This window comes from Hylobates moloch, unplaced genomic scaffold, assembly GCF_009828535.3.
Source record: "Hylobates moloch isolate HMO894 unplaced genomic scaffold, HMol_V3 SCAFFOLD_8, whole genome shotgun sequence".
Lineage (NCBI taxonomy): Eukaryota > Metazoa > Chordata > Mammalia > Primates > Hylobatidae > Hylobates > Hylobates moloch.
In genome coordinates this window covers 109031215-109054078 of record NW_026652283.1, presented here as the reverse complement: position 1 = coordinate 109054078, position 22864 = coordinate 109031215, and the positions used below count along the sequence as shown (strand labels likewise).

The following is a 22864-nucleotide window of genomic DNA, read 5'->3' as shown; positions in this document are numbered from 1 at the left end:
GACATAAGTACATGCTTTATTGGTAATAATCTAAAACTGGAATAATCCCAGATGTACTTCAAAAAGGGAATGAAAGTATGGTACATCCATACGAAGCGAAATAAATAAAAAGGAATGAACTACTGATACATAAACAGTTTGGATGAATCTCCCAGGAATTAATATGGAGTGAAAAGGGTCAGTCCCAAAAGGTTACATACTGTATGATTCCATTTATGTAACACTCAGGGGTGAGTAACTTTATGTAACACTCAGAGGTGAGTAACTTTATTTTGATAAAATCATAAGCTTTGAAAACACTTGCTCACACCTGTGATCTCAGCACTTCAGGAGGCTGAGGCAGGCAGATCACCTGAGGCCAGGAGTTCGAGACCAGCATGGCCAACATGGTGAAATCTCATCTCTATTAAAAATACAAAAATTAGCCAGGCGTGGTGGTGCACACCTGTAATCCCAGCTACTTGGGAGGCTGAGGCAGGAAAATCGCTTGAACCTGGGAGGCAGAGGTTGCAGTGAGCTGGGATTGAGCCACTGCACTCCAGACAGAGCGAGACTCTGTCTCAAAAAAAAAAAAAAAAAAAAGAAAGAGAAAATACTTGCATGAGTAAAAAGAACTATTTTTTTAGTCAAAACAACCTATTGTGAAAGTTTTGCCTCATTTATTTCATCATGTTTATTTCTTTATATATAAACAGTTTTTTTAAAGCCAGTCAAATTTAGCAGTGGGGGGTTGTATTCCAACTTTAGTGACACTAATATTTATAAGTTCTAATAACCCACTACCATCAGACCAGCTTAAACATAGTTTTTTCCCCCATGAATTAGTTGAGAGTAAGTTGTAGATATTATGCACCTGTACCCATAAATATATAGTCTTTGTTCCCTAAGAGCAAAGATATTTTTTACAATACGATGATCAAAATCAGGAAATTTAACATAGATATGATATTCCTACCTAAACAACAGTTTGTTTTTAAATTTTGTCAAGTTTCCCAATAATGTTGTTTATGGCTTTTTTTTTTTTGGCCTAGGATCCAATTCAGGATATTGCATTATATTCAGTTGTCACATATCTTTATTCTTTAATCTGATCATCAAATCTTTCTTTTATCTTTCTTGGTATCAACAGTGTTTAAGAGTATAGGCCAGTCACTTTGGGAGGCCGAGGCAGGTGGATTGCTTGAGCTTGAGTTTGAGACCAGCCTGAGCAACATGGTGAAATCCTGCCTCTACAAAAAATACAAAAACTAGCTGGGCACAGTGGCGTGCACCTGCAGTCCTAGCTGCTTGGGAGACTGAGGCAGGAGGATCACTTGAGCCTGGGAGGCAGAGGTTGCAGTGAACCAAGATCACACCATTGCAATCCAGTTTGGGCAATGGGAATGAAATTTTCTCAAAAAAAAAAAAAAAAGTATGGGGCAGTTATTTTGTAGAATGTCCCCCTGTTTGGGTTTCTCCAGTGCTTCCTTGAAGTTAGATTCAGGTTATTCATTTTTGGCAGGAATACAAAGGGGTGTTTGCTCTTTCTGTGCATCATATCTAGAGACCCATGCTATCTATATGTTTAATTACTGGTGATTTCTTTAAATAAATGAGAATTAATTTAATCACTTTGAACTACTACATCAGTGTCAGAGGCAAACCAACTTCTGAGCTTTTTCATTATATTCACTTATTCCTTCAGTCATCATCTCATCTATATAAGTTTTTCTTCTTTTTTTAACTTTTATTTCAGGTTGGAGGGTATATATGAAGGTTTGTTACATAGGTAAACTCATGTCACAGGGGTTTGTTGTACAGATTATTTCTTCACCCAGGTAGTAAACCCAGTACCCCTCAGTGTTTGTTGTTCCCCTCTTTCTGTTCATGAGTCCTCATTGTTTAGCTTTCACTTGTAATTGAGAACATGCGGTATAAGGTTTTCTGTTGCTGCATTAATTTGCTAAGGATAATAGGCTCCAGCTCCATCCATGTTCATTTAAAAGCCGTGATCTTGTTCGTTTGTATGACTGCATAACATTTTTTAAATGACAAAATTTTAGAAAGGAGGGCAGAGTAGCGGTTGCCATGGAATAGAAATAAGGATAGGGAGTGGTAGGAAGAAGGTAGGTATGATTTAGGGCAACCTGAAGGATCCTTATGATATACCGTTTCCCCCCAATCTCTAAAAGATAACAGATTAATTGAGATATAATTCACATACCATAAAATTCACCAATTTAAAGTGTATAATTCAATTTTTTTGTATATTCACAGATATTTGCAACCATTCTCCAAATCAATTTTAGAAAATTTCCACCACCTCAAAAAGAAACCCTGTAAGTATTAGCAGTAATTCCCTATTTCTCCCTCTACAGCACTAGTCTACTTTCTCTCTCTAGATTTGCCTACTTGGCACATTTCATATAAACGTAATCATGGAATCTTTGGTCTTTTGTGACTGGCTTCTTTCACTTAGCTTAATGATTTTAAGGTTTATCTATAATATATCACATAACCATATTTAATTCCCTTGTATTGTCCAATGAAATATGCCATTGGATTTTTCTGCCACATTGTATTTATCCATTTATATGCTAATGGATATTTAGCTTGTTTTTTTCTTTTTAGCTATTATGAATAATGCATCTATGAACAATTCTGCACAGGTTTTTGTTTGGACATATATTCTCATTTCTCTTGGATATATATTAAGAATGGAGTTGCTGGGTCACTTAGTAACTCTATGTTTAATCATCTGAGGAATTGCCAGATTGCTTTCCCAAGCAGCTGCACCATTTTACTTTCCCACCAGCAGTATATGAGGGTTCCGATTTCTCTGTTTACACACCAAAACTTGTCATTATCTTTCTTCTTGATTCTAGCCATCCTAGTGGGTATGAATGGTATCTCACTGTGGATTTCATTTGCATTTCTCTGATGGTTAATGGTATCAAGCATCTTTTCATGTACTTATGGGTCATTTGTATATCTTATCTGGAGGAATGTCTATGAGACAGTTTGCTCATTTTTAAAAATTGAGTTGTCTTTATTATTGAGTTGTAAGAGTTCTTTACATATTTTAAATAAAAATCCTTTACCAGATAAATGATTTAAAAAATTTTTTTCCCATTCTATGGGTTGTCCTTTCACTTTCTTTCTTTCTTTCTTTCTTTTTTTTTTTTTTTGAGACGGAGTTTCACTCTTGTCGCCCAGGCTGAAGTGCAGTGGTGCAATCCCGGCTCACTGCAACTTCCGCCCCCACCTTGGGTTCAAGCGATTCTCCTGCCTCAGCATCTGAAGTAGCTGGGATTAGAGGCATGCACCACCATGCCTGGCTAATTTTTGTATTTTCAGTAGAGACGGAGTTTTGCCATGTTGGCCAGGCTGGTCTGGAACTCCTGACCTCAGGTGATCCATCCGCCTCAGCCTTCCCAAGTGCTGGGATTACAGGTGTGAGCCACTGTGCCCAACTTTTTGTTTTGTTTTGTTTTAGAGTCTGAGTCTCCCTTTGTTGCTCAAATCCTGGCTTCAAGGTATCCTCCTACCTCAGCCTCCTAAGTAGCTGGAATTATAGGCTCAAACCACATGCCTGGTTCTTTCTCTTTCTTAATGGTGTACTTTGAAGCACAAAATTTTAAATTTCCATAACTTTATTGAAAACTTAATTTTCAATTACTACTGATTTATTTATTTGCTGTTGCTTGTGGTTTTGATGTCATCTCTCAGAAATCATTGACTAATACAAGGTTACAAAGATTTATATCTATTATTTTCTTTTAAGAGTTTTATAGTTTTACTTCTTACATTTAGGCCCTTGTGGTTTATCTCCACTGTGGTAGTGGATATATAAACTTACACAGGCAATAATATAACAACACACACACACATACACAAAATACACAAAACAGATGAATGCTAGTCAAACTGAGGAAATCTGACTAAGATTTCAATGTCAATATCCTGGATATGATATTATATGATAGTTTTGCAAAATGTTACCAACAGGGTAAATTGGGCAAAGTGTGAGAGGGATTTCTTTGTATTATTTTTTACAGCTACATGAGAATCTAAAATTAGCTCAATAAAAATTTTAATTAAGAATAATAGTCTGTGAAAATTGCTACTTTTCCTTTTCTTTAAGTTTTACAAATTGTGAGTAGTAACCTTTTGAATTTTTTTTTTTCATCTGAAAGAAGGGGAACACTGGAGTAATCATTGCCAGGCAAATTAAGAGCATTGTGTGGGTATAGATAATTCTTGTGTTTAAAAGTAAATAACAGGCATATCATAGTTTTGATGTTAATTCTAAATATATACCTAGCACTGTTTTAATGTCTAGTACTGATTTTGATTTCTACCAATTGCTTTATCACAATGGCATATGTAAGTGCAAATTTGGTAGGGAGGAATAATTTTAGGTGGACCAATAACTTATACAAGTAATCATATGTTATAGTATATTATGCTTAATGTAAAATAAGAAGTCAATAAAGACACAAATGATCTAATTAATTCTTTAAATTTTTGAGTTTTCTGGTATATAAACACCTTTAGAAGGCTATACCATAATCTTCTACATAGATAGCTTTTGCTGACATTCTTAAAAATTAGGTAATAATTTATTTACCTATTAGCATATAATAAACATACATAGATCTAGCAAGAAAAATTGTGAAAAAATTTAAAGTAGTTAAAAAATATTACTATGTGTCATCTTGAGTGTGCTCTTCCAGCTTATCTCAGCTTCTCATTGTTTTGGAGCTATTTTATAACTTTATATATTGTAGAAAATTGGGAATAATGCAAATGATTTTTTTGTCCATAGAAATGGAGATGTGTGTCCGGTAGAATTCAATTAATATTGTCCTGAGGATAGATCTTTTTTTTTTTTTTTTTTTTTTTGAGACGGAGTCTCGCTCTGTCGCCCAGGCTAGAGTGCAGTGGCGCGATCTCGGCTCACTGCGAGCTCTGCCTCCCAGGTTCATGCCATTCTCCTGCCTCAGCCTCTCCGAGTAGCTGGGACTACAGGCGCCCGCCACCACGCCCGGCTAATTTTTTTGTATTTTTAGTAGAGACAGGGTTTCACCGTGGTCTCGATCTCCTGACCTCGTGATCCGCCCACCTCGGCCTCCCAAAGTGCTGGGATTACAAGCGTGAGCCACCGCGCCCGGCCTGTCCTGAGGATAGATCTATTTTTCAGCTATTTACAAATTCATTTTAGCATTCCTGATTTTCCATATTCATGTGATTCTTCAAATTCTCCTTTGAACTGGTTATAACATCTTACTGATTTTCTCAATAATTGATGAGTTAAATCAAATTCTGACATCAATTCATTTTAATTTGTTTGAGTCATGATTTTACCTCTAAAAAAATCCTTTAATAGATGGCTACCACTTTCAAACAGTACAAAATAGAATAAAATGAAAAGTGAAAATCTTCTTCCCAGCTGGTGTCATCTTCATGGGCCTTACAGTCCCATGGTGAAGGCAGACGTTTATCCGAGAATGTAAGATAAATGTAAAATTATAATTCCGATACATGTGATGAAAAAGAGGAACACAGTACTGCGAGAGCATATATAACAGGGTGACAACTTAGCCAGGGGCATCTGGTAAGTCTTCTCTGAAATAATAACAAGTGGCCTGAGATGTGACTATAGGTAGGGAGAACCATTATTTATTAATATAAAATGAGACCCAATTGCTTCCTGCATTAATGCTTGTTGATAGATTGTAGGCATAAAAAAAAAAAAAAACAAAGTACCTGGGTTGATGCAGGCCTAGGAGAGAAGGATAGAGGGTAATTTTAGGGTATTGGCAAGAATATTACTAAAATAATCGTTCATGGAATTTAAGATAGGTAAGTAAGCAAATAAAAAAAAAAAACAAAGCTGATGGGTGGTTAGGACTAATGGCTTGAAAGAAAATAGAAGTATTCATAAACTTGAAGTTCTGATAAAGTTGACAATACAAATTAGGAGGAAAGACTATTATTAGAAGAGCCTGGGTTGTCTGAGGAGCAGTTACAGAAAATGAAAAGTTCAAGGTGTCCCATCAGAGTGGGTGGCGAGGGTAAAATGAAGGACATTGGAGATGAAGAAGACAAGGATCTAGGAGGTCATTTATTTGATTGCTTGCCTATATGGACGCTGAGGTCCCCTGGCGTTTATGGCGGGGATTGACGGTGAGTCACTTGCCAAGTCACAGCTGAGTGTGGGGAGTGACTTGAAAAGAGTTATAAACAGGAAAAGGTAAGGGGAGGAGTAATGGCCTGGAAGAAGTCCAAAGGTCCAAGGAATGAATCTACCACCACCTGAGAGGGCTACAGGGCCTGGAGTGCCATTGGGAAAAATCTCAATTTAAGTTGATTCAAGCTGTCCTTTTATTTTCCTTTAAACTGCTTGTGTATGTCTCTGCCGATTTAAAAGTGGACTGTTTGTATTTTTCTTATTTACTTTTCTACTAGCTCTTAGTAAATTAAGGAAATTAGCTATTTGTCTGACATCCATGTACATTACAAATAATTTTTCCCATTAGTTGTCTTGGACTTTGTTTATGGTATTTTTGCCATGTAGCAGTTTTAAATATTTATGTACTGGTTGTATCAGTCTTTCATTTCTGTGCTTCTGGATTTGTGTTTCTGGGTTTCTGCTCATAAAGACCTTTCTCCTCTAATATAATAAATAATTCCACTTGTGATTTGTTCTAGAAGTTTGATGGATTCACTTTAATAGTCAAATCTTTGCTCTACCTGGAATTCAATTTGGTATAAGAGTGAGGAAGGGATTTAGCTTACTTTTTCTTTTCCAGATGTGTGTTCATTTGTTCCAACACCATTTCTTTACTGGTATGAAATCTCACGTTTGTCATAATAAAATTCCAGTACGTATTTGCTTCTATATTAGAAGATAAAAAGGTTCATATGAGACTGCATGATATAATCAAGAGGCATGTCTCAGAGTTAAGCAGACTTTAAATCCTGGCCTTTCCTGTTGACCTTGGCCAAGGAGCTGAACTTCTCTGGGCTCTAGTTTCTTCATCTTCAAAATGGGAATAATAATAGCCTTTGAGGATTAGTGACAATACGTGACATATATGAGCCACTGGGCTAGAGAAGAGTTAACTGTTCCACTAAAATAAGCCTCTAGAAACCAGGAGTCTTCCTAGTTGGTGATGGAGATCCTGATACCCAGCTAAGTCTGGCAGGCCTCCTTCCTGAGGCTGGACAGCTCCTTCCTGTAATCCAGCAGAAAAATGATGGTCTGATTTCATCTTCATCTTCATCTTCATCATCATCTTCGAGGACCTTTGCAATCTAGCTCCTTACCTGACTGAAGTTGAATTTTCTTTCTCAACCTTTCAGTAGAATCCTTTCCATCAGTATTTCTCTATTCTTTTCTGCCCATTACTTGTCTTCTTCAAATCCTTTATTTTGATGTTGGACTATATTGTCACATTTATATATTGGACTCTGCAGGAATGTTGAAAAGCTAGACCTGGACTAGTGCCTAGGAAGGGGACAACTAAGAGGATAGAAGAAGGAAGAGAATAGAAGAGAGGAGATGAGAGAAATAACAGGGAATTAGAAAATCTAAGACTTTGTAGGCCATTGTAAAGGTTTTGTCTCTGCTTTTCTGAATAAGGTGAGAAGCTGCTAAGGATTTTAAGCAGAGAAGTGATATGCTTTAACTTACATTTTAAAAGCCTTCTGTGTTGAAATTATACTGTGGAAACAAGCACAGTAAAGCTAATTGCAGTTTTCAACAGAGAGATGATGATGTCTCAGGCCAGGATGGGAGTAAAGATTTGGGTAAGAAATAGTAGAATTTTAGATGGAGCTGCTGTCAGCTGAGATGGGAAAGAGTTGTGAGTACAGTAAGTTTGAGGGCAAAGATTGAGAGCTCAGATTTGATCATGTTAAATGTGAGAGATATGCCACATATGCCAGCACAGGTGTCAGGTAGGCAGTATACACTCTGGGGGTTCAGGAGAGAGATCTGAGCTGGAGAAAAAAACTGGGAGTCATTGTATAGCACATAACTGTATTTAACAAAGTTAAGGTCATATGACTGAAGTGGATAAGCAAGGCAATGAGGATGGACAGAGAAGGGAAGAAGCTTCAGAACACCAACATTAAGTTGATGGGCTCACCTACATGAAGAGATTGAGAAGAAAGGAGAAACCAGTGAAGAAAGTTGAAGAGTGTCCAGTAAGGCAGGAAAAACTGAAGAAAAGCAGTGTCTTAGAAGCCAAGTGGTGGAGTGGTAGGGGTAAAAGCCAGATTGAAGTGAGTTTAAGAGAAGATTGGAGGAAAGGAATTGGATAAAGTAAGTACATAAAGCTCTTTTAAGAAGGTTGGATGGGGGAGGTGGTGCCGGGGAGAAGAAGAAAGGAGAAGGTATGACTTTGTTACTTAGGAGAGTCATGCATTTGCTAATTACAAGTATTTGGGTTGGTGTTTACCAAAGTGTGTCCAGCATACCAATGTTGGTGTGTGAGGTGATGATAAGTGATGTCTGAAAGCGTATTTTTAAATTTTGAGTTTATTTTGTATTTGAAAAATACAACCAGTATTTATAGTGATGTAAAAGTGATGGTATAAATTTCGTTTTGAAATAAATTTATTTCAGCAGAAAAAGTGAATCAATTTAAAAAATATATTAAAGGTAGTTTATTGATGTGATGGGTTTACACAAATAATTTTAGGTTTAGGAAACACATACTTAGGGCATCAAGGACCTTTGCAATCTACCTCCTTACCTGACTGAAGTTGAATTTTCTTTCTCAACCTTTCTGTAGAATCCTTTCCATCAATATTTCTCTATTGTTTTCTGCCCGTTACTTGTCTTCTTCAAATCCTTTATTGTGATGTTGGACTATATTGTCACATTTATATATGAGAGTCTATAGGAACATTGAAAAGCTAGACCTGGACTAGTGCCTAGGAAGGGGGCAACTAAGCTGCTATGACAGCTGGTGCAGGCTAGGAAAGCCAGGCAGCTCCAGGTACAATGTCTTAAGATTACAATAACCATAGAACCAGCTGAGGTGGTTGTCAGAATAAGGAGGTCAGGTATGGTGATTAGGACATAGCAGCAAGCGCTTCTAGGTAGCAGTTCATTAACAGTCGGTCAGGGAAAGTTATTAAAGGAAGGAAATTTGCACATACTCAGTTAGACCATCAGTTTTCTGCTGAGTTACAGGAAGGAGATGTCCAGCCTCAGGAAGGAGGCCTGCCAGACTTAGGTGGGTATCAGGTTCCCCATCACCAACTAGGAAGACTCCTGGTTTCTGGAGGCTTATTTTAATGGAACAGACTTGGCATCAGAAAGTCTGGATTTGAATCCTAGCTTCATCTAGCTATGTGGCCTCAGTTTCTCATCTATAAAATGGTCATAATAATTTCCAATAATTATTAATTAATTAAATTAATTACATATGAAAATAACCTTGTATAATAATGAAGAATATTGATTATAATACTTTAATTATTAATATAGTTAATAAATAAAATAAGAGTAGAGGATCCTAACAAAGGGACTTTGCCATAAGTCAGGGCTTGGGCACAATAACCTGAATTATGGTCAATAATAGTGTAAGTTACTATATTATCTTAAGTCACTGGTGGAATGAACTGGTGATGTAAATCTATATGTCAATCACCCAATACCATGAAATGGCATTATTATTTCTAATGAAATGGGACCTCTGGGGTCCTGGATAAAATTCCACTGCTGTATTCAGAATGTTGGGCTAGTTTTAAATGATATTTTTAGTTTCAAGGATAATGTGTAGAAATTGAAGAGGGCTCAGGCCATAAATTATTAAATGCATTTGGTCATTTGTTTAGCAAGTGTTTATTGAATGCCTACCCAATGAAATCACTCCCCTAAGTGGGCCTTGAGGAGATGGTAATGAATGGGATAGGGGCTGTCTCTGTCTTTTGGAGACAAGCAGCTCACACGCCAATTAGTTAATTATAACTGTAATGCATGCTAGATGAAGTACAGGATGCTAAGAATGCATCGAATAAGGGGAACCTGTGCAAATCTAGGGGTGGTTGTCAGGATGTTTAAACTGAGATCTGGAAGATGGGGAGAAGTCATTTGGATAAAGTAGAAGGGAAAGCACATTCCAGGAAGGAGGACAATGGGCTGAGGCCCTGAGGTTGAAGGAGCATGGTTTTCCCAGAATTAAAAGATGTTTCATGTGGCTAGAGTGCAGAGAGGGATCGGTGTTGGAGAATGTGAGTGGTGGAAAATCAGGAAGGCAAGACCTTCTGGGTGAGATTAAGGAGTTTAGATTTGCCTTTTGAGAAATCGGGGAAACTTATGCACATTAGTGAAATGAACTGAGAGATCACTCTGGCAACAGTGTGGAAGAGGGTGGGCAGCAGTTCCAGAAGCGATGAGGGAGACCACTTAGGAAGTACTGTAGTGCCCAAGATAATAAGTGACAGGGGCTTACACTAAGGTGGTGGCAGCAGATGGAGAGATGCAGACCAATTTGAGAGACATAAAATAGCTTCCTTGGGAAAAGAGGCTACTTTTTCCAGAGAAGAGAAGGCAAAGGTTTTATATGTTTTAAAGTGTTACCATGAAGAGGGTATTGGCTGGTTGTCATCGATCTCCACAGAGAAAGAAAGAAGAAATTATCTTATCATTTAATGAGGCAGAATTTGAGATTCCTTATTATCATAACAGACTTGCCAATAGAAACTGTATAATTTTTATATGAGGTACTTTTAAGATGCAGAAATCAACCCTGGAGGCAAGGAGATGAATGCAATGACCCCTTGAACTATTTCCTACTTCAAATTATATTATTGCTCAGTAAATTTGCCTGGAGCATCATAATGTCTGAGGAATACTGGAATATATTCTATTTAAAACTCATCTCAATCTTGAGTACTGAATATTTCCAGAAGTTTTGCTGAAGTATTTTCACATTTTATTAGTGTAAGAAAGAGAAAAGCAGACCCTGACAGCTGGAAAATGTCCTGGCAAACACAGCTGGGCCATAGTGTTTTGCTGAACATAAACACCAACACTGGACAAGGCCACTCTGTGACCATGGTGGACCAAGACAAAAACAAAACCACTCTATAGTCAGGGTTGAACACAGACAAAAACATGAGCATTATCCAATCCAAACCACAAAAATTGCCAAACATCTCCATATCCTGGCTGATATAACTGACTGCCGCTTTAAAAAAAAAAAACAATGACAGCTTTAGCTTCACCCCAATCATCTCATCATCTAAAATAGACAACAATTAAGAGACCCAATCATAGAATTACTCCACTTCCTGATAATGTCCAATCCAGAGCACAGCCCTGCTTCCTGGAACTCTTCCCCAACTCACCTAATCAAACTCTAATCCTAATAATAAGCTCTTCCTAATACCTCTTAATGCCCCATAGTTCCCTGCATGGTTCTGCATTGCTACAAGTCCGGGATCCCAAATTTGTTCAACTGCAGGTGTGTTCCTGGCAGCCTCTGGCTGGAGGTCATTGGCAAGTGTAAGGAACAGACTGTAGGTTTTGTTCTTTTTCTCCCCCTTTTGTTATTGGAATAAATATTTTGAATTTTCTATGTTCTGCTGTATCATATAGCTCATTATCTTTTAATTTCCTCTATGATTCCTTGATATGTGTAAGGTCACAACATTCTGGCTTTTTAAAAACCTTGTAACCCACTTCTTTGCCTTTCTATATCATCAAGTTCTTATATCATGGGAAACATAATCATTGACAAAAAATCTTTGACTTTTTTGTTACCACTTTCAAATAGAAAAACTATTAAGGAAATGATACAAAAAGTATAACAGTTTTAACAACTCAGCCAAATCATACTGCTTGTTTGTAATTATAGCATTTTCCCTTATCCTCAAGGGATATCTTCTAAGCCCACTAGTGGATGCCTGAAAACTCAGATAATACTGAATGCTACATGTACTATGTTTTTTCTATGCACACATTTAATTTATAGTTTAGACATAGTACGAGATTAATAATGGTAACTAATAATAAAATAGAACAATTGTAGCAATATACTGTACTAAAAGTTACGTGAATGTGATCTCTCTCTCGCTCTCTTTCTCAAAATATCTTACTGTACTGTACTCACCCTGCTGTTTGGCCACTGAAACCTGAAACCATGGATAAGTGAGAGACTACTGTGTAAGGTTATTCTATTTGAAGCAAAAGTGGCTTTGTGTATGTGTGTTCAAGAGTCTTAGTTTGCCGTTGTTTGTGGGATATTCTCAAAGATACTTCAGTCTTCTGTATCCGTGGATGAGTATTCGTTGATGATGCTCATTATTCATTATTTGTGCATGGGCAAACTGCTGAATAGTGACTTCGTATACATAGCTTTCTCTTTTAGCTACTTCTCTATGTAGAACACAGTACTCAGCAACATCTTGTATATAGCAGATTTGGGACAGACTTTGGGAGGAATTTGGCCATCTGTAGGTACCTACATTAAATGGCTGTCTGTGTTTGGGGAATGTTGCTGTTGAGGGAAACACTGCAATGTCAAGGACTTTATTTCAGAAGTACACAAGTCCTCACTGCAATTCGTGTCACATTCTGGTGAAATATAAATGCTCAAATGAAAGCGTAATGTTTATCTGCATGTATTTTTTGGTCTGCTTGTGTAATTAAAGTGACCATGTACTCATCATTCACATGCTTTTCTTAAGTCAGTGAACACTCCCTTCATACCCTTATGTTTTTCTTGATGGAATGCTTTCCCTTTTATGAATCAGAAGCAGTCAGAAAAGGTGAAAGAAGGAGGTAGCTGAAAGAAGGAGGCAGCAGGGAATTATTATATGACACTGGTTGCTAAATAATAACTCTACTGCATCATTTTACATGCTTTTGGGATCAGAATGAAGATGAGGTAAAGGAGACGGTCTAAGAAGGAACAATTCTTTTTGCAGCCCAAACTGTTACCACATTCTACTACATAATAATTCGTATCGTGAATACTCCTAGGATGTTACTTCTATTTTGAGAGAAAGAAAGGACACCAAGAATGTGGAAAATAATTAGATATGATCAAGATTTGGAACACCTAATAGAAAATCATTTCTATTTTGTTTCTTGAGAGAATATGAACATTGCTTTCTTTTTTTTTTTCTGAGATGGAGTCTTGCTCTGTTGCCCAGGCTGGAGTGCAGTGGCGCGATCTCAGCTCACGGCAACCTCCGCTTCCTGAGTTCAAGCAATTCTCTGCCTCAGCCTCCCGAGTAGCTGGGATTACAGGCGCTTGCCACCACCCCCAGCTAATTTTTAAATTTTTAGTAGAGACGGGGTTTAACTATGTTGGCCAGGCTTGTCTTGAACTCCTGGCCTCAGGCAATCTGCCTACCTTGACCTCCCAAAGTGCTGGGATTATAGGCATGAGCCACCGTGCCCAGCCCAAACATGGCTTTAATAAATTAAATAATTTAAATCTTTTGAACAGCCATGAATAGCAATTAAATGTATTTGTTAAATTATTTATAATTCATTAATTCTCAAATATTAAATGTTAACCTACAAAAAGTCACTTTTAAATTATTAACTCTAATGTTTTAAGAGTGGAGTTGGTTTTACAATTTGGAAACTTTTTTTAATTAATAAAAAGATCACTAAAGGTTTTCTTCTGGAACAGTTTCATAAGGAAGAAGAATTACACAGTCACTCTGTCACCCAAGCTGGAGTGCAGTAGTGTGATCATAGCTCATTGTAGCCTTGAACTCCTGGGCTCAAACGGCCCTCCTGTCTCAGCCTCATGAGTAGCTGGGACTATAGCTGCATGCCACCACACCAGACTAGTTTTACTTTTTATTTTTTGTAAAAATGGTGTCTTGCTATGTTGCCCAAGTTTGTCTCATCTTTTTAAAGGATGTTTTTGTTTTGTTTGATTTATATTAAATTGTTTACCTTTTTTGTTTTAAAACAATTCGAAATTTACAGAAAAGTGCCAAAAGTAGTACAAAGGGCCAAAGAGCTGTTTATATCCTTCAACCAGATTTCCCAATTGTTAGCATTGTCCATATTTGCATCCTCTTTCTCTCTTCCTCTACACACACACACACAGACACACACACCCATCACATCACATCACTGCAGGTTTTTCCCCCCGTGCCACTTGAAAATTAGTTGCAGACACAATCTCTTAATAGTTGGCAGATATTTACAGTTCTAAAATCAAAATTATTAAATCAACATTTATCTAACACTACCATCTAATCCACAGATCCCTTTCAAACATTGCTTATTTTCTCCAAAATTTTCTTTAGAGTTTCAGAATCCAATCAAGGGTCATACATTTGTTACTCCAACTTGGAACAGTTCCTAAATCTCCATTTCTTTCATGACGATGACATTTCTAAAGGGTAATGCCACTTACATTGCAGAATCTCTCATGACTTAAAATTTTGACTTTTGTATATGTTACATAATACAGATGATTTGTCCGAAGAATAGCACGTGTGTAACTTATAAACAAATAAATGGAGGTACATACTCAATTTTTTTTTAACCAGTGGTGACACATATAGATAAAGGGTTGGAGATCACTTGCTAGGTGATCAGCGAGAGTAACCAGCCACTGTCTAGAAACTGGGTAATAGAAAGAAGAGAATGGGCAGTTCATCTTGAGAATTGTTGTGGGAGACCAGAAGCCTTGAGCTGCTGAATCTTGGTTCTGGATAAGTACATTATTTTAAGCCTTGAATCATTATGTGGTCAGATGCTTCATTCTAATATAAAAACTTGGTGTAGCATTTTGTGATATAGAAATTTGAAACCTATGTTTTAAATTATTTGAATAGTACTTAATTTTAATGGCTGTCAGAGTTGAAAAAGTTCTAAAGACATGTATGCCAAAATGGAAAAAGTGTACCTTTGCGTATGCATTCCAAATTTTAATACTTATCATTTAAAAAAGATTTTATTTTATTATTATTTTTTAAACTTTTGTTTTAGATTCAGGGGTGCATGTGAAGATTTGTTACACAGGTAATCTTGTGTCACAGGTTATTTCATCACCGAGATATTAAACACAGTGCTCAGTAGTTATCTTTTCTGCTCTTCTCCCTCCTCCCTGCCCTCAAGTAGACTCCAGTGTCTGTTGTTGTTCCCTTCTTTGTATTCATGAGTTCTCATCATTTAGCTCCCACTTATAAGTGAGAACATGTGGTATTTGGTTTTCTGTTCCTGTGCTAGTTGGCTAAGGATAATTGTCTCCAGCTCTATCCACATTCCCACAACATACATGATCTCATTTCTTTTTATGGCTGCATATTATTCCATAGTGTACATGTACCACATTTTCTTTAACCAGTTGGTCATTGATGGGCATTCAGATTGATTCCATGTCTTTGCTATTGTGAATAGTGCTGCAGTAAACATTCACATTCATGTGTCTTTATGGTAGAATGCTTTATATTCCTCTGGTTATATACCCAGTAATGGGATTGCTGTATTGAATGGTAGTTCTGCTTTTAGCTTTTTGAGGAATTGCCACACTGCTGTCCACAATGGTTGAACTAGTTTACACTCCACCAACAGTGTATAAGTGCTCCCTTTCCTCCACAACCTCACCAGCATCTGTTACTTTATGACTCTTTAATAATAGCCATTCTGACTGGTGTGAGACAGTATCTGCATTTCTCTGATAATCAGTGATATTGAGCTTTTTTCATATGCTTGTTGGCTGCATATGTCTTCTTTTGAAAAGTGCCTGTTCATGTCCTTTGCCCACTTTTTAATGGGGTTGTTTGTTTTTCTTTTGTAAATTTGAGTTCCTTATATAAGCTGGATATTAGACCTTTGTCAGATGCAGAGTTCACAAATATTTTCTCCCATTTGGTAGATCTGTTTCCTCTGTTGATAGTTTCTTTTCTGTGCAGAAGCTGTTAAGTGTAATTAGATCTGCTTGTCAATTTTTGTTTCTGTTGCAACTGCTTTTGGTGACTTTGTCATGAAATCTTTGCCTGTATCTGTGTCCCAGATGGCATTGCCTAGGTTTTCTTCCAGGCTTTTTATGGTTTTGGGTTTTACATTTGTTTTTAATCCAATCTTGAGTTGATTTTTGTATATGGTGTCCATATGCAAAAGTGTCCAGCCTCAGTCTTCTGCATATGGCAAACCAGTTATCCCAGCACTACTAATTGAATAGGGAGTTGATATGGTTTAGCTTTGTGTCCCCACCCAAATCTCATCTTGAATTGTACTTCCCACTTGTTGAGGGAGGGACCTGTAATTCCCACATGTCGAGCGAGGGAAGTGATTGGGTTACAGGGGCAATGTTCCCTGTGCTCTTCTCGTGATAGGGTGTGAATTCTCTCTAGCTCTGATGGTTTTATAAATGGTAGTTTTTCCTGCGCTCTCACACTCCTCTCTCATCTGCTGCCATGTAAAACGTGCTTCTTTCCCCTTCTGCCATTATTGTAAGTTTCATGAGGCCTCCCCAGCCAGGTGGAAGTGTGAGTCAATTAAACCTCTCTTGTTTGTAAATTACTCAGTCTCTGCAGTTCTTTATAGCAGTGTGAGAACAGACTAACACAGGAGTCTTTTCCTCATTTCTTGTTTTTGTCAGTTTTGTTGAAGTTTAGATGATTGTAGGTGTGTGGCCTTATTTCTGGGCTCTCTGTTGTGTTCCATTGATCTACGGGTCTGTTTTTGTACCAGGACCATGCTATTTTGGTTACCATAGTGCTGTAATATAGTTTGAAGTTGGGTAATGTGATGCTTCCAGCTTTGCTTTTTTTTAGTTAGGATTGCCTTGGCTATTGGGGCTCTTTTTTTGGTTCCATGTGAATTTTAAAATAGTTTTTATTTTTTTCAGTTCTGTGAAGAATGTCATGGTAGTTTGACAGGAATAGCATTGAATCTGTAAATTCCTTTGGGCAGTATAGCCATTGTAATGATATTGATTCTTCCTATCCATGATCATGGGATGTTTTTCTGTTTATTTGTGTCTTCCATGATTTCTTTGAGCAGTGTTTTGTAATTCTCATGATAGAGGTCCTTCACCTTTCTGGTTAGCTATATTCCTAGGTATTTTGTTCTTTTTGTGGCAGTTGTGAATGAGATTGCATTCCTGATTTGGCTCTTGGCTTGGCTGTTGTTGGTGTATAGGAATGCCAGTTATTTTCATGCATTAATTTTGTATCCTGAATCTTTGCTGAAGTTATTTACTAGCTGAAGGAGCTTTTGGGCTGAGACTATGGAGTTTTCTAGACATAGAATCATGTTGTCTACAAACAGAGATAGTTTGACATCTTCTCTTACTATTTGGATGACCTTTATTTCTTTCTTCTGCCTGATTACTCTGGTTAGGACTTCCAGTACTGTGTTGAATAGGAGCGGTGAGAGAGGGCATTCTTGTGTCATGCTGATTTTCACAGGGAATGCTTCCAGCTTTTGCCCATTGAGTATGATATTGGCTATGGGTTTATGACTTTTTTTCAATACCCATTGAGTATGATATTGGCTATGGGTTTATGACTTTTTTTCAATATCTAGTTTATTGGGAGTTTTTAACATGAAAGTGTGTTAAATTTTACCAAAAGCCTTTTCTGCATCTATTGAAATAATTATGTGGTTTTTGTCGGTAGTTCTGTTTATGTGATGAATCACATTTACTTGCATATGTTGAACTAACCTTGATTTGCATATATTGAACCAACCTTCATCCCAGGGATGAAGCCTACTTGATCATGGTGAATTAGCTTTTTGCGCTGCTGGATTTGGTTTGCAAATATTTTGTTGAGGGTTTTTGCATCAATGTTCATCAACGATTTTGGCCTGAAGTTTTTTGTTGTTGTGTCCCTGCTAGGTTTTGGGATCAAGATGATGCTGGCCTCATAGAATGAATTGGGGAAGAGTCCCTCCTCGTCAGTTTTTTTGGGATAGTTTCTGCAGGAATGGTACCAGCTCTTCTTTGTACATCTGGTTGAATTCAGCTGTGAATCCATCATGTCCTGGGCTTTTTTGTTGGTGGTAAGCTATTTATTACTGATTCAATTTTGGAGCTTGTTATTGGTCTGTTTATGGAATCAGTTTCTTTCTGGTTTAGTCTTGGGAGGGTGTGTGCATCCAGGACTTTATCCATCTTTTCTAGGTTTTCTAGTTAGTTTGCGTAGAGGTGTTTTTAGTAGTTTCTGGTGGTTATTTTTATTTCTGTGGGGTCAGTGGTAACATTCCCATTATCATTTTTATTTATTCATATCTTCTTTCTTTTCTTTATTAGTCAAGCTAGCAATCCATATAGCTATTAATTTTTTCAAAAAATAAACTCCTCAATTCATTGATCGTTTGAATTTTTTTTGTGTGTATCTTCATTTCCTTGAGTTCAGCTCTGATTTTTGTTGTTTTTCATCTTCTGCTAGCTTTGAGGTTGATTTTTTTCTTGCTTCTCTAATTCTTTCAGTTGTAGTGTTGTTAATCTGAGATCTTTCTAACTTTGTGATGTCAGCTAATTTGTAGTATTTGTCTTTCAAAGCAAATCCAAAATTATGTAAATATTTCTGTTGAAAAAATAACTGGAAAATTTTTGCTTATTCAACCTCTATACTTTAAAAATTTAACATGTAGTTTTAACATGTACTAAAATTTTAATATTCTTAACAAGTTATAATAATTTTCCAGGTTTCTTTTTTTTTCTTCTTTTTGAAACAAGGTCTCACTCTGTCACCCAGGCTGGAGTGCAGTGGCATGATCATGGCTCACTGCAGCCTCAACTTCTCAGGCTCAAGCAATCCTCCAGCCTCAGCCTCCCTAGTATCTGGGATCACAGGTGTGTGTCACCACACCTATGTTTTTATTTTTATTTTTTTGTAGAAATGAGGTCTCACTGTGTTGCCCAGGCTGTACTCAAACTTCTGAGCTCAAGTGATCTTTCCGCCTCTGCCTCCCAAAGTGTTGGGATTACGAACATGAACCACTGCACCTGGCTATTTTCCAGATTTCTTAAGTGTGCAAGTGTTCGAATTTCTATAGTCTACGTAATTTTTAACAACAACAGCGTATAATGCTGGAAACACTTCCAAAGTTTGGTTTTTAAGGAGCTCTCTCCATAGCATAAATGTGTTTCAAGAAGTATTTTCTTATTTTTTTTGTTAGATTCAATTTTTTATGGTGTGTCACATTTTAGTGTCAGTTAATTATCTTTAGTAAAATCCAGCATATTTAAGTCACTTGATTTTTTTTGTAAGAGAAAATGAATAACTCGTGTAAGTTTGCCAACTATATTAAGGACTCTATTACAATATTACCTGCCATCCTCTGTGTGATTACTTCATTGAATGTTGGGGTACACTCTCCACAGCCCTTCTGCACTATGTTGGTGGCTGAAGTCTCTCAGTTGCTTCATTCTCTAGGTATTGCACTCAGGGAAAGAAAGCTGTCTCACCCAAGGTCACATTGCTTCCCAGAAGGCAGCTCTCCTCCAAAGACCAGCCTATGGTAAATTTAAAGGCCTGAATCCTCTTATGCTGTTGGTGGAAATGTAAATTTGTAAATGTATAGAGAACACTGTGGAGCCTCCTCAAAAAACTAAAAATAGAACTACTATATGATCCAACAATCCCATTTCTGCGTATATATCCGTTGGAATTGAAATCAGTATGTTGAAGAGATATCTGCATTCCCATGTTCACTGCAACACTGTTCACAATAGTAAAGATGTGAGAGCAACCTAAGTATCCATCATCAGATGAATGGTTAAAGAAAATGTAATATATATGCACAATGGAATACTACTTAGCCTTGAAAAAGAAGGAAATTCTATCATTTTTGACAACACGGATGAACCTGGAGGGTATTGTACTAAGTGAAGTTAACCAGGCACAGAACAACAAATGCCACTTGATCTCACTTACATGGAGAATCTAAAAAATGTCGAACTCATAGTAGTAGAGTTTAGAATAGTGGTTACCAGAGGCTGGGAAAGCAAGTGAATGGGGAAAGGAGAGATGTTGATTGAAGAGTAAAAGGTTTCAGTTAGGAGGAATAAGTAAGTTCTGGCACAGCATGGTGCCTATAGTTAACAACAATGTATATTTCAAAATTGCCAAAAGAGTAGATTTCAAATGTTTTCACCACAAATAATAGATATGTGAGGTGATGGATATGTTAATTAGCTTGATTTAATTATCCCACAATGTATACATATATAATAACATCCCATTGTACTCTATAAATACATATAATTATTATTTGTCACTTTAAAATAAATTTAAGAAAAAAAGGCCTGGCTAGCTTGCTTCAAGGTGAGACAATACTGACAGACTGTCTGAGCTCCCCACGGGATTGGTTGAGGACACTGTGGTAACTGCATCAGAGTTCATCTTCTTCTTCTGCTCATTCCTGCTTCCTTCACTTTTCCTTGGCTGTTGAGCCTGAGGGCACTCCCCAATATAATTTTTTTCTTTTCTTTTTTTTTTTTTTATCACTGCTCATTGCAGCCTCAACCACCCTGGCTCAGGTGATCCTCCCATCTCAGCCTCCTGGGTAGTGGGGACTATAGGTACCCACTACCATGGCTGGCTAATATTTTGCATTTTTTTGTAGAGGCAGGGTTTCACAATGTTTACCAAGCTGGTCTCAAACTCCTGGGATCAAGCTATCCTTCTGCCTCAGCCTCCCAAAGTGCTGGGACTACAGGCATGAGCCACTGCCCCCGGCCCCAATATCATTTCTATATGCAGCTCTCCATGTCAGAATTTTCTTTCCAAAAAACTTGATCTAAATTAGTTACATTCCATAAGAGAGTGCAAACAGTCCTCTAAAATTTTAAATGTCTTGTTTCTATAAAACTAACCTCACCCATAACATCCTGTAGTACTTTGCTCTCTTCAGGCTTCACCATATTCTTCATGACAGCTCACTTGTGAGTGAGAAAGAAAATGTATTTCATGTGGGGCATTTTATCTGTATCCTTGCTTGGGAATTTAAAAAATTCCAATTCAAATAGTTGCCCCACAATTTTTCATGTATCATAGTTTTTCTAAAAGAAACTATTTATTATTGAAGGAAAATGTTACTTTTTTTTTTTTTAAACAGCTCACATACAAAAAAAAAGCAGTTATTCATGTGTTTTATTATTGGAAACAGAATCCAGAAAATACCATAGCTAAAATGTGTTAGAAACATCAGTGCTTCATCTAAATATATAGCAAACTTTCAACACTATATAATTTGTTGCAACATTTGTTTCTGCACTCTACTATAATGTTTTCTATATATCATCTAACAATATTTGCTGACAAAGAAATGCATTTACGCTTCATCATATGCTCTTTCTTTTGTATTATTTTAGCCATTTTTACCATGACAGAAAGAACAAGTGTTTCCCCAATGGACGTGGCTGTGCTTTTTACTTTTGCTTTAAAATGAGAAACCTCTAAAGAAGCTTCTACATTTTTATTACTGTATTTCATGACACTTTGTAAAATTCTATATTAGTGTTGTGTGACTTTATAAATCTCTGAATAATTATAGTAGTTTTTCTTTAGATTTTAAATGCTTAGTTTGCTTTTCTTTTTTTCATCAGTTTGGTGAAAAAAGGGATGCTTAGTTTGAACATATCCTGCTAAATTTGTGGCATCATGCCACCATTTTCTACTTCTAATTCTGGCAATATGGCAAATTATTTTACTCAGAAAGCTTCCTGATTTCCTTTCCTTTCCCTTTTCCTTTTCCCATTCCTTTCCTTTCCCCTTTCCTTTTCCCTTTCCTTTCCTTTCCCCCTTCCCTTCCTTTCCCTTCTCCCCTCCCCTCCTCTCCCCTCCCCTCCCCTCCCCTCCCCTTCCCTCCCCTATCCCTTCCCTTTTGCAGACAGAGTCTTTCTCGGTTACCCAGGCACAATCTCGTCTCACTGCAACCTCGGCCTCAATTCTTCTGCCTTGGCCTACCGACTAGCTGGGACTACAGATGTGCACCACCATGCCTGGCTAGGTTTTTTTTTTTTTTTTTTTTTTGGTATTTTTAGTAGAGACAAGGTTTCGCTATGTTGGCCAGCTGGTCTCGAACTCTTGGCCTTATATGATGCAACCACCTCGGCTTCCTAGAGTGCTGGGATTACAGATGTGAGCCACCGTGCGCAGCCACCAATATCTTTCTTTAAAGCCTGTAAAAACCCTGAGCATTGGCGAAGTAAATGTAAAACTTCTTTGAAGGGACATCTTCAATCCAGATAGAATTACCGCCAATAGAATCCTGCTGCTGAAGATTTCATAATACAAAATTGCAAAATACATAAGAAAACAACATGCCACAATTGAGAATCAGCATACACGATAAGCTTTAGTAATATACTATCAAAAACATAAAAGAACTATTGAATAGTAAAGAGAAAATAAATATGCGTAAAATGGTTAAGGATATAAACAGGAAATCCAAAGCGTGAAAGAAAAAAAAACTATCAAAAAGACCAAGAAAATTTAAAAAAAGAAATACATACAACCAAATTGAACTTTTAGAAATAAAAAATATAGTCACTGATATTAAAAACTCAGCAGATTGAAAAGATTTGACTCAGCTGAAGGTGGAATTAATACACTAGAAGATAGATCTGATTGGAAATGAAATTGTGATGCAGTTTGTTTTATTATTCCTTTGGACATTGTACCTTGCTCATCTGGCCACTTCTCTGAAGTGAAAGCCTGTCGCCTGTTTTGAGTTAGCATCCCTTTCTCTATTCTGCTGTAGTGTGCCAGTCTTGTATTTCTGGCTCCTTCTCCTCATGAGTGAACCATTTGCCAGAGATATTCCTACTTGTAGCATATATGAGTACTCTTAATGAATCTGCTTCCTTTTTGATAAAGTGTACATGTTTTCCCTTCCTTCCTTCCTTCCTTCCTTCCTTCCTTTTTTTCT

At 37.1% G+C, this 22864-nt stretch overlaps 1 long non-coding RNA gene across 1 annotated transcript in view; it reads left to right on the top strand.

Annotated features, from left to right (window-relative positions):
• The window catches only part of LOC131384134 (uncharacterized), an 82545-nt gene that overhangs the window by 5969 nt on the left and 53712 nt on the right, over positions 1–22864 (top strand). Inside the window, exon 2 of the long non-coding RNA XR_009214693.1 lies at positions 2257–2318. This is a non-coding gene — a long non-coding RNA (uncharacterized LOC131384134). The remainder of the gene's footprint in view (positions 1–2256; positions 2319–22864) is intronic.